Raw genomic sequence first — 8329 nt, 5'->3', positions numbered from 1 at the left:
TTTTTCTCTGGAAAGCATTGTTACTCTGCTTTCCGTCCTCCATGTGGTAATGCTTTTCATTGCATAATTAGGATCCGATTTGATGACCCTGAACTGCTGCCTTTTTCCATTCAAGTCTGTTTAAGCGTTAATGGACGATTGTGTTCTGTCACGACCTCACGTCGCCCTTTGACCCCGCTCACTGCTAAAGGAAAAACCATAAATACATCCTGAGCGCAGTCCAGGGAAGAGATTCAACTCAATACATCTTTTCCCTCTTATTGTATTACCGTATGTGCTGCTGAAAACACACATTTATTTATTTCGACACTGCACTGTAAAAGAAAGATCTGCTATTTAACAGGCTCCATATGTCCACTCATGTGGGTTTTGTAGCTTGATCTGTGCTCTGTTGAGTTTTAATGTTAAAACATTTATTATTTTAATCCTTTTTCATATGCAAAGATATTTGCGTATTGCTGTACATCCTGTGTGTGTTCAGCAGTGTGTAAGCGACTAACGTGCTCTGCGCTGGACTATAGACCTGCTTTGATCTGGTCTTTTAAACAGTCTTTTATAGTTCCTCAAAATAGCAACGCCCCAGCAATGCGCCTTAACACCTTTTTTAGACCAGAACGCCTGTGGGCGCACATATGAGCTATTTAAACAGCGTGGTGCAAAAGGTCAAAATGACTCTTGCGCCGAGCTGAAACTAGCAAACAACAGTTGCGTCGTGTAACGGGGGCCAGCTAGTAAGTGCTGTGCAGGTAAACCTCACTCCTCTGACCTCTAAAAGTGCTCTACCGACAGACGCTAGAGGCCATTCAGACCAGAATACTTATAAAGTATCTGAGAGAAACAGGTGTTTATGATAGGATATAATAATTTAAGTTATAAGGTAAAGGGAATAAAGTTAAATATAACCAAGTAGTGGAAGTAAAAGTAAGGGTAAGAGCAATGTGGTGGTTATTATTATTATTATGGTATTAGTATAAATAGTAGTATGAGAGTGTTATGGTTATTATTATAACATGGGAGTAGGGGAGAGGTGTGTATGTAAGTATGTATGTGTGTGTATGAGAAGGGGTGGGAAAGAGGGAAGTGGGGGGAATGATTAGTCTGTAAACCTAACCTCTGGTCCACACTCCGGAGCTAAAGGTGGCGGTAATGCACCAAAACGCTGGATGCCATCCGCTGTAAAATTATAAGAAGAAGAAAAAGAAGACGCTAGAGGCCATGGTCTTTAGCCTCCTTGTTAGAGCATCCGACTCCCATGGTGAAGGTCGCCGGTTCAATACCAGCTCAGAGGGGGCTACGGTCGCGCCTTGCACCTCATTGGACTTGGTGTATGATAGGGCCCATTATGTTTAAATGTTAAAGGTGTAGTGGGTGATCTGCCAAAATGCTAATCGGATAGCATATTAGCTTTGGAGGGCAGGGAGGGACTGTGTTTCAAAGCCACACCTCTTGAAATCACGAGCGCGCCCACCATGACACAACAGCAAACAAATCCAGTTCATTCGCCTGTTAGAAAAGTATTTCACGAGTTCACACTTGCAGTCGTTTAAGTGTAAGGCGTATTCGGCGTGCTGTCCGGGGAGAGGGCTCTGAGCTCGGGGAGACACCCCAACTTGAGTTATTCCCATGTATCATGAAACAAAAAGGAGTTGGGATTCGAGCGAAGTATCTAGCCCGGCCCCAGAACGTTCCCCCTGGGAATGTAATGCTTAAGAGGTGGGGTATCGGGGTGGTGGAGGGATGCTAAAATCATGAGATGCAGGTAAGACAGCTTTGGTATATATAGGGGTTTGTTCAAGAACTGATTTGATAATAGAGTAATTGTCAATGACGTATTCGATACTAAAACTTCTGCACATGCTCCTCCCGAAACTTGTTTACAAAACTGTTGAGTGTGCTGTTCATGTTGGACATTTGAATATAACCATATAATATTTTTCATAATGCATTATTAGTCTAGTATAAGTTTCGTTTTCCTTGCGCTATTGTTTACAAGTACTTATGCCAGGACTTTTATTTTGGCGCATTTCCGCCGGACTCTTATTTTGGCGCATTTCCGGCAGTTTCACGCTTTAGAGAACTGAAATTAATGGACAAGAGAAAGCACGTGAATAGTTTCTGTCCTCCTCTAAATCCTGCCGAAAGCATTGGCTGTAAATTTCTTCTGAATGTTTAATCTGTTTTAGTTTATATTGTAGTATAATATGTTCTGTTAAATATACAATAGAAGATGATTGTGACACATTTTGTGTTTTGAATTGATAATAACTTGTAACATTTGTAACTAATATTCTATATTTCTTTCATTTCATTCATAGTTTTACTCGGTTCAATGGCTACTACCCTAGTAGCAAAGAATTCTGGCCCAGATTTGGCATAAAGCTGGCACAGCAGGCATTCATCCGGCACTGGCATACAGCATGTGGGCCAAACATGGCCCGGGTTTGGCAGAGGCGGCACCGTCTTTAAGGCGGCACACAAGATTTGGGCCAGATGAAAAAGGTAGTATTTGGCCCAGATTTTAAAATTTGATAAGTGGGCCATGTGAGTTTGGCCAGTCTTGACCCACATTTAAAATACACTAAAATAATTCTTGAGTGAAGAAAAAAAATTCTACCAATCAGGTCACTTTGAGAAAAAGCGTGCCCATAGTGTGCCTAAAGCGCATCACTCCATGGGTTTATCAATTTCATTGCAATCGTGACACACCAACCTATCTGGCCCAGTTCAGGCCCAGTTGTAAGTTATTAACTTGGCTGAGACTTGGCCCAGATATGGTCTGTGTTTGGCCCTTGTCTGGAAGCCAGATTTGGTCCAGTCATGTACCGTAATTCACTGCGGCATGTGGGCCAAGCAAAACCTGATTGTGTGGGCCAGAGCTGGGCCAGAGAAATTTTGCTATGTGGGTTATAGTTCCTCAAAACAGCAATGCCCCAGCAATGCGCCTTAACAACTTTTTTAGACCAGAACGCCTGTGGGCGCACATATGAGCCATTTAAACAGCGTAGTGCAAAAGGTCAAAATGATTTTTGCGTCGAGCTGAAACTAGCAAACAACAGTTGCGTCGCGCCTTGCACCTCATTGCACTGGGTGTATAATAGGGCCCATTATGTTTAAATGTTAAAGGTGGAGTGGGTGATCTGCCAAAATGCTAATCGGATAGCATAATAGCTTTGGACGGCAGGGAGGGACTGTGTTTCAAAGCCACGCCTCTTGAAATCATGAGCGCGCCCACCGCGACACAACAGCAAACAATCCAGTTCCAGTGTATTTCATGAGTTCACACTTGCAGTCGTTTAAGTGTAAGGCGTATTCGGCGTGCTGTCCGGGGAGAGAGCTCTGAGCTCGGGGAGACACCCCAAATTGAGTTATTCCCATGTATCATGAAACAAAAAGGAGTTGGGATTCGAGCGAAGTATCTAGCCCGGCCCCAGAACGTTCCCCCTGGGAATGTAATGCTTAAGAGGTGGGGTATCGGGGTGGTGGAGGGATGCTAAAATCATGAGATGCAGGTAAGACAGCTTTGGTATATATAGAGGTTTGTTCAAGAACTGATTTGATAATAGAAAAATTGTCAATGACGTATTCGATACTAAAACTTCTGCACATGCTCCTCCCGAAACTTGTTTACAAAACTGTTGAGTGTGCTGTTCATGTTGGACATTTGAATTTAACCATATTATATTTTTCATAATGCATTATTAGTCTAGTATAAGTTTCGTTTTCCTTGCGCTATTGTTTACAAGTACTTATGCCAGGACTTTTATTTTGGCGCATTTCCGCCGGACTCTTATTTTGGCGCATTTCCGGCAGTTTCACGCTTTAGAGAACTGAAATTAATGGACAAGAGAAAGCATGTGAATAGTTTCTGTCCTCCTCTAAATCCTGCCGAAAGCATTGGCTGTAAATTTCTTCTGAATGTTTAATCTGTTTTAGTTTATATTGTAGTATAATATGTTCTGTTAAATATACAATAGAAGATGATTGTGACACATTTTGTATTTTGAATTGATAATAACTTGTAACATTTGTAACTAATATTCTATATTTCTTTCATTTCATTTATAGTTTTACTCGGTTCAATGGCTACTACCCTAGTAGCAAAGAATTCTGGCCCAGATTTGGCATAAAGCTGGCACAGCAGGCATTCATCCGGCACTGGCATACAGCATGTGGGCCAAACATGGCACGGGTTTGGCAGAGGCGGCACCGTTTTTAAGGCGGCACACAAGATTTGGGCCAGATGAAAAAGGTAGTATTTGGCCCAGATTTTAAAATTTGATAAGTGGGCCATGTGAGTTTGGCCAGTCTTGACCCACATTTAAAATACACTAAAATCATTTTTGAGTAAAGAAAAAAAATTCTACCAATCAGGTCACTTTGAGAAAAAGCGTGCTCATAGTGTGCCTAAAGCCCATCACTCCATGGGTTTATCAATTTCATTGCAATCGTGACACACCAACCTATCTGGCCCAGTTCAGGCCCAGTTGTGAGTTATTAACTTGGCTGAGACTTGGCCCAGATATGGTCTGTGTTTGGCCCTTGTCTGGAAGCCAGATTTGGTCCAGTCATGTACCGTAATTCACTGCGGCATGTGGGCCAAGCAAAACTTGATTGTGAGGGCCAGAGCTGGGCCAGAGAAATTTTGCTATGTAGGTAAGTTTGTGTCAATACACAATTAAAGGGAGCAAGAAGCTCATATCCTGGCTCTTGAACAGAGTTTGGCTGGCTGTTTGTTTATATCACACGCAAGAAAGCATACATGTAAAGAGAACAGTACAAAAAACATCACATAGTGGTTGGCCGGGCGGTGTGCAGGAATTTCACTTATTACTAAGCCACACTTGCATGCTATTTTAGACTGAATATTCAGAGTAGCGGTAAACAATATCGGGAGCGCGTCACAGGCTGTCATTGCTCAGAAATGACCCAATGTGAATATAAAAGAAACTTCAGCTCATCAAGTAGGCTAGGCGAAATAGTGTTATTTACTGATGTTTTGTTGTTAATTAATTAATTAATTCATTCATTTTTTTGTCGGTTTAGTCGCTTTATTAATCTGGGGTCGCCACAGCGGAATGAACCGCCAACTTATCCAGCACGTTTTTACGCAGCGGATGCTACCAGACGCAACCCATCTCTGGGAAGTTTTGTCGTTAAACTGAATACAAATCTACATCATCGATGCTGTAAAAGCTCCCTCATGAAACTAAAAATAGTCCCATCTAGCTTCCACTGGAAGATTTCAGTGGCTGAACAACACGTCAGTACAGGCCCGGATTGGCTAATCGGGAGGACCGGGAGAATTCCCGATGGGCCGGTCCGTTTTTTGGCTGCGAGGGCCAGTGTCCCTAGCTCCAGAATCTGTTGCTTACAGCAGTCACACTTTTTAAATTAATGTATTTATTTACTTGACCACAGTCTTCTTATTCAATATTTTACCGCCGCAGCTCTGCTCTTTTTATCTATTTTCTCGCAGCCTCATGATCAAGATGCAGCCTGCAGGTTGACAGTCTTATAACTATTGTGGTCGACTGGTTAGCACATTAGGTTTTGACACCACCGACCCGGGTTTGATCCTCGTCTGAGTAATTTTTTTTTTCATTTTTATTGTTAAGACATATAATACTGTTGGGGTTGTTGAACATTTGAAGTTCTAAAGCAGCTGTTTTCTCAAAAAAGACGTGATAGTTTAAATAGAAACTGAATTAAAAAATGACCTTATTTAAATATAGTAAGTCGTAAACTGAGGTGGGCCGGTCTGAGGCTTGAAACTCCAGGGCTGAAAAGGAGTCCCACTCCGGCCCTGTGTCTGTGCATAGAACACATACATAACGCAATACACTCTACATCAGCTCTGTGTGACTAATATAGTTTTAAAACAGAACATTACCTGTCTAACAGAAATACTTCAGCCATGGTGTGGTGTCGTCCTTCCTCCAGCGTGCAAAAGTAACACCAATACTGATTCAGGAGTTTAAAAAGTTTCGATTCAGCATTTGATTTCGCCGCAACTGACAGTCTCGCATGCACGTGTCGCTCATCTAGGCGTGAACACGCTAATGGCAGATATGCATGACCAGAGATGCGCAAAAGCCCAAATCTGCATTTGCGTTTGAGTTACTTATCGCAATTATGAGAGATGTCGATCTGACTCTATTTAACTGGATTAACATTTTTTTAGTTTTATGCCTCACCCAAAATATAAAATACACATTAACACATTTAGATCATTTACTGTAATCATTACTATTAGACTGTGAAGAGACTTTCAACCAGCACAACAACACACGCTTCTGAAGACAATCACCCACTGCACCTTTAATTACTGTATCAGTTACTATTTTACTTTCCTAAGCCCCGGTCAGATCACACCATTTTTATTGTCGGTTACGAAAGTCACTATGTCAGATTATGCAAATTTGTCTTGATGAAATCTTGACTTGTCATAGGTAACAAATGTGCCAGACTACCTGTTCATTCACGATCAGTCATCCCGTGGCGTCTACTAAGAGTGTTATGTAAATTTTTGGGATGGAAGAGGAGGGTGAGTCGGCCGATTGACTGGTCGCCTAGTCAATTATTCAATCATTCCGTCAGACAGACAGAGGGTCATTCGATAGTGGCCTCTGGTGGGTTTACACCAGAACATTGCAGCGAGCCACTGGACGAACTGGTAACATTGGAAAAGCCGTCCACACTGAGGTAAGCGGTCAACTGGTGAGCGTGAAAAGGAATGCCGTCATATCACCTCATAGTGTTCATTTTAAAGACGAAATGCAGATACATCTGGCAACAAAATTCGTGATCTCCAGAAATGTATATAGGTTTACGTTTTCAGAATGCGCCTATGTTGGAATAATAAAGAAATCAGATCTTAAACAGAGTTTATAATGACATGACAGTTCACAGGAAGTACCTGAGCTGCCTTACAACAGAATTAAAAGTCCCTGTGCATATAAAGAATCTGCAATGATTATACTGAATAACTCCATCCCCCTCCGCCATATTGTTATTCCAACAATTCATCTGCTTCACGAACACACCGTCCATCTTCCCTAACACCTTAAAAAAAGCAGCGTATATGAGAATGTCAGTTCAAGCCTAATTTCAGAATAATCTCACCTCGCTAATGCGGCCCAGGAGGACGTCCAGCTTTTCCTCATGCCGTTGTTTTATTGCGCTCACATTTTTGGACTCGGCCGATCTCATCAGTAGCTGTCCGCAGATTTTGGCCGGGCTCTACACTTTCCCTTGGAACGGGCCCAGCGGTAAATGGAAGCTATTAGGTCAGGAAGAGAGGTGAGTTCACAGAATTATGGGACGTGTGCATGTGGCACTGTCTGTTATTGCTGTCATGTGTTTAAGTAGCTACCTTTCCTTTTTGATGGAGAAAAGCTGTTCGGAGCACTTTTGGACTGGTTTGCTGAGCGGAGGGTGAAGTCTGAAAGCAGAAAACTGGACTGTGTGTGTGTGTTCACGTTCACAGCATACACTTATTTTTTTATATACTTTATGCAAATTAAAAATAAATAAATACAATAAATGAATACATTAAAATGCACAGCATACACTTATAATTACTTATACTAAACAGGGTTCCTCGCTTATAATTGAAATAAAATCATGTTGGTTAAACACACACAGGCACAACACAATACAATAGTTTTAAAACAGTTTTGACTAAGACGTAACAGATTTTACATTTAAAAACGTACATTTTTCAAATCATTACTGAATTACACTGAACTAAATTAAATTTTGTAATTAAAAAACTGGCGAGGCAGTGGCGCGGTAGTGCTGTCGCCTCACAGCAAGAAGGTCGCTGGGTCGCTGGTTCGAACCTTGGCTCGGTTGGCGTGTCTGTGTGGAGTTTGCATGTTCTCCCTGCCTTCACGTGTGTTTCCTCCGGGAGCTCCGGTTTCCCCCACAGTCCAAAGACATGCGGTACAGGTGAATTGGGTAGGCTAAATTGTCCGTAGTGTATGAGTGTGTGTGTGAATGTGTGTGTGGATAATTTCCCAGAAATGGGTTGCGGCTGGAAGGGCATCCGCTGCGTAAAAACTTGCTGGATAAGTTGGTGGTTCATTCCGCTGTGGCGACCCTGGATTAATAAAGGGACTAAGCCGACAAGAAAATGAATGAATTAAAAAACTGAAATAGTATTTTTTAATCACTGTGAATAATTTTTGCTTCATTTACTCCTGCAAAATATTTAAATCAAATAGCAGTGGGTAGCACAATCGCCTCACTGCAACAGGGTCACTGGTTTGAGTCTTGGTTGGTTCAGCTGGCGTTGCTGTGTGGAGTTTGCATGTTCTCCCTGTGTTCA

General features: G+C 42.0%; 1 long non-coding RNA gene across 2 annotated transcripts in view; it reads right to left on the bottom strand.

Moving 5' to 3' along the window:
- The window catches only part of LOC141379472 (uncharacterized), a 35067-nt gene extending 27626 nt beyond the window's left edge, over positions 1-7441 (bottom strand). The window contains exons 1-2 of one of the 2 annotated variants that reach the window (XR_012396229.1): positions 7373-7441; positions 7123-7279 (exon numbers count right to left, since the gene is read on the bottom strand). This is a non-coding gene — a long non-coding RNA (uncharacterized lncRNA). The other variant, XR_012396228.1, reaches the window with a different exon arrangement.
- Between the last annotated feature and the right edge of the window lie 888 nt (positions 7442-8329).

Source organism: Danio rerio, chromosome 20, assembly GCF_049306965.1.
Source record: "Danio rerio strain Tuebingen ecotype United States chromosome 20, GRCz12tu, whole genome shotgun sequence".
In the NCBI taxonomy this organism is placed as follows: Eukaryota; Metazoa; Chordata; class Actinopteri; order Cypriniformes; family Danionidae; genus Danio; species Danio rerio.
The sequence above is the reverse complement of the archived record's forward strand: the minus strand, read 5'-3'. Positions and strand labels throughout refer to the sequence as shown.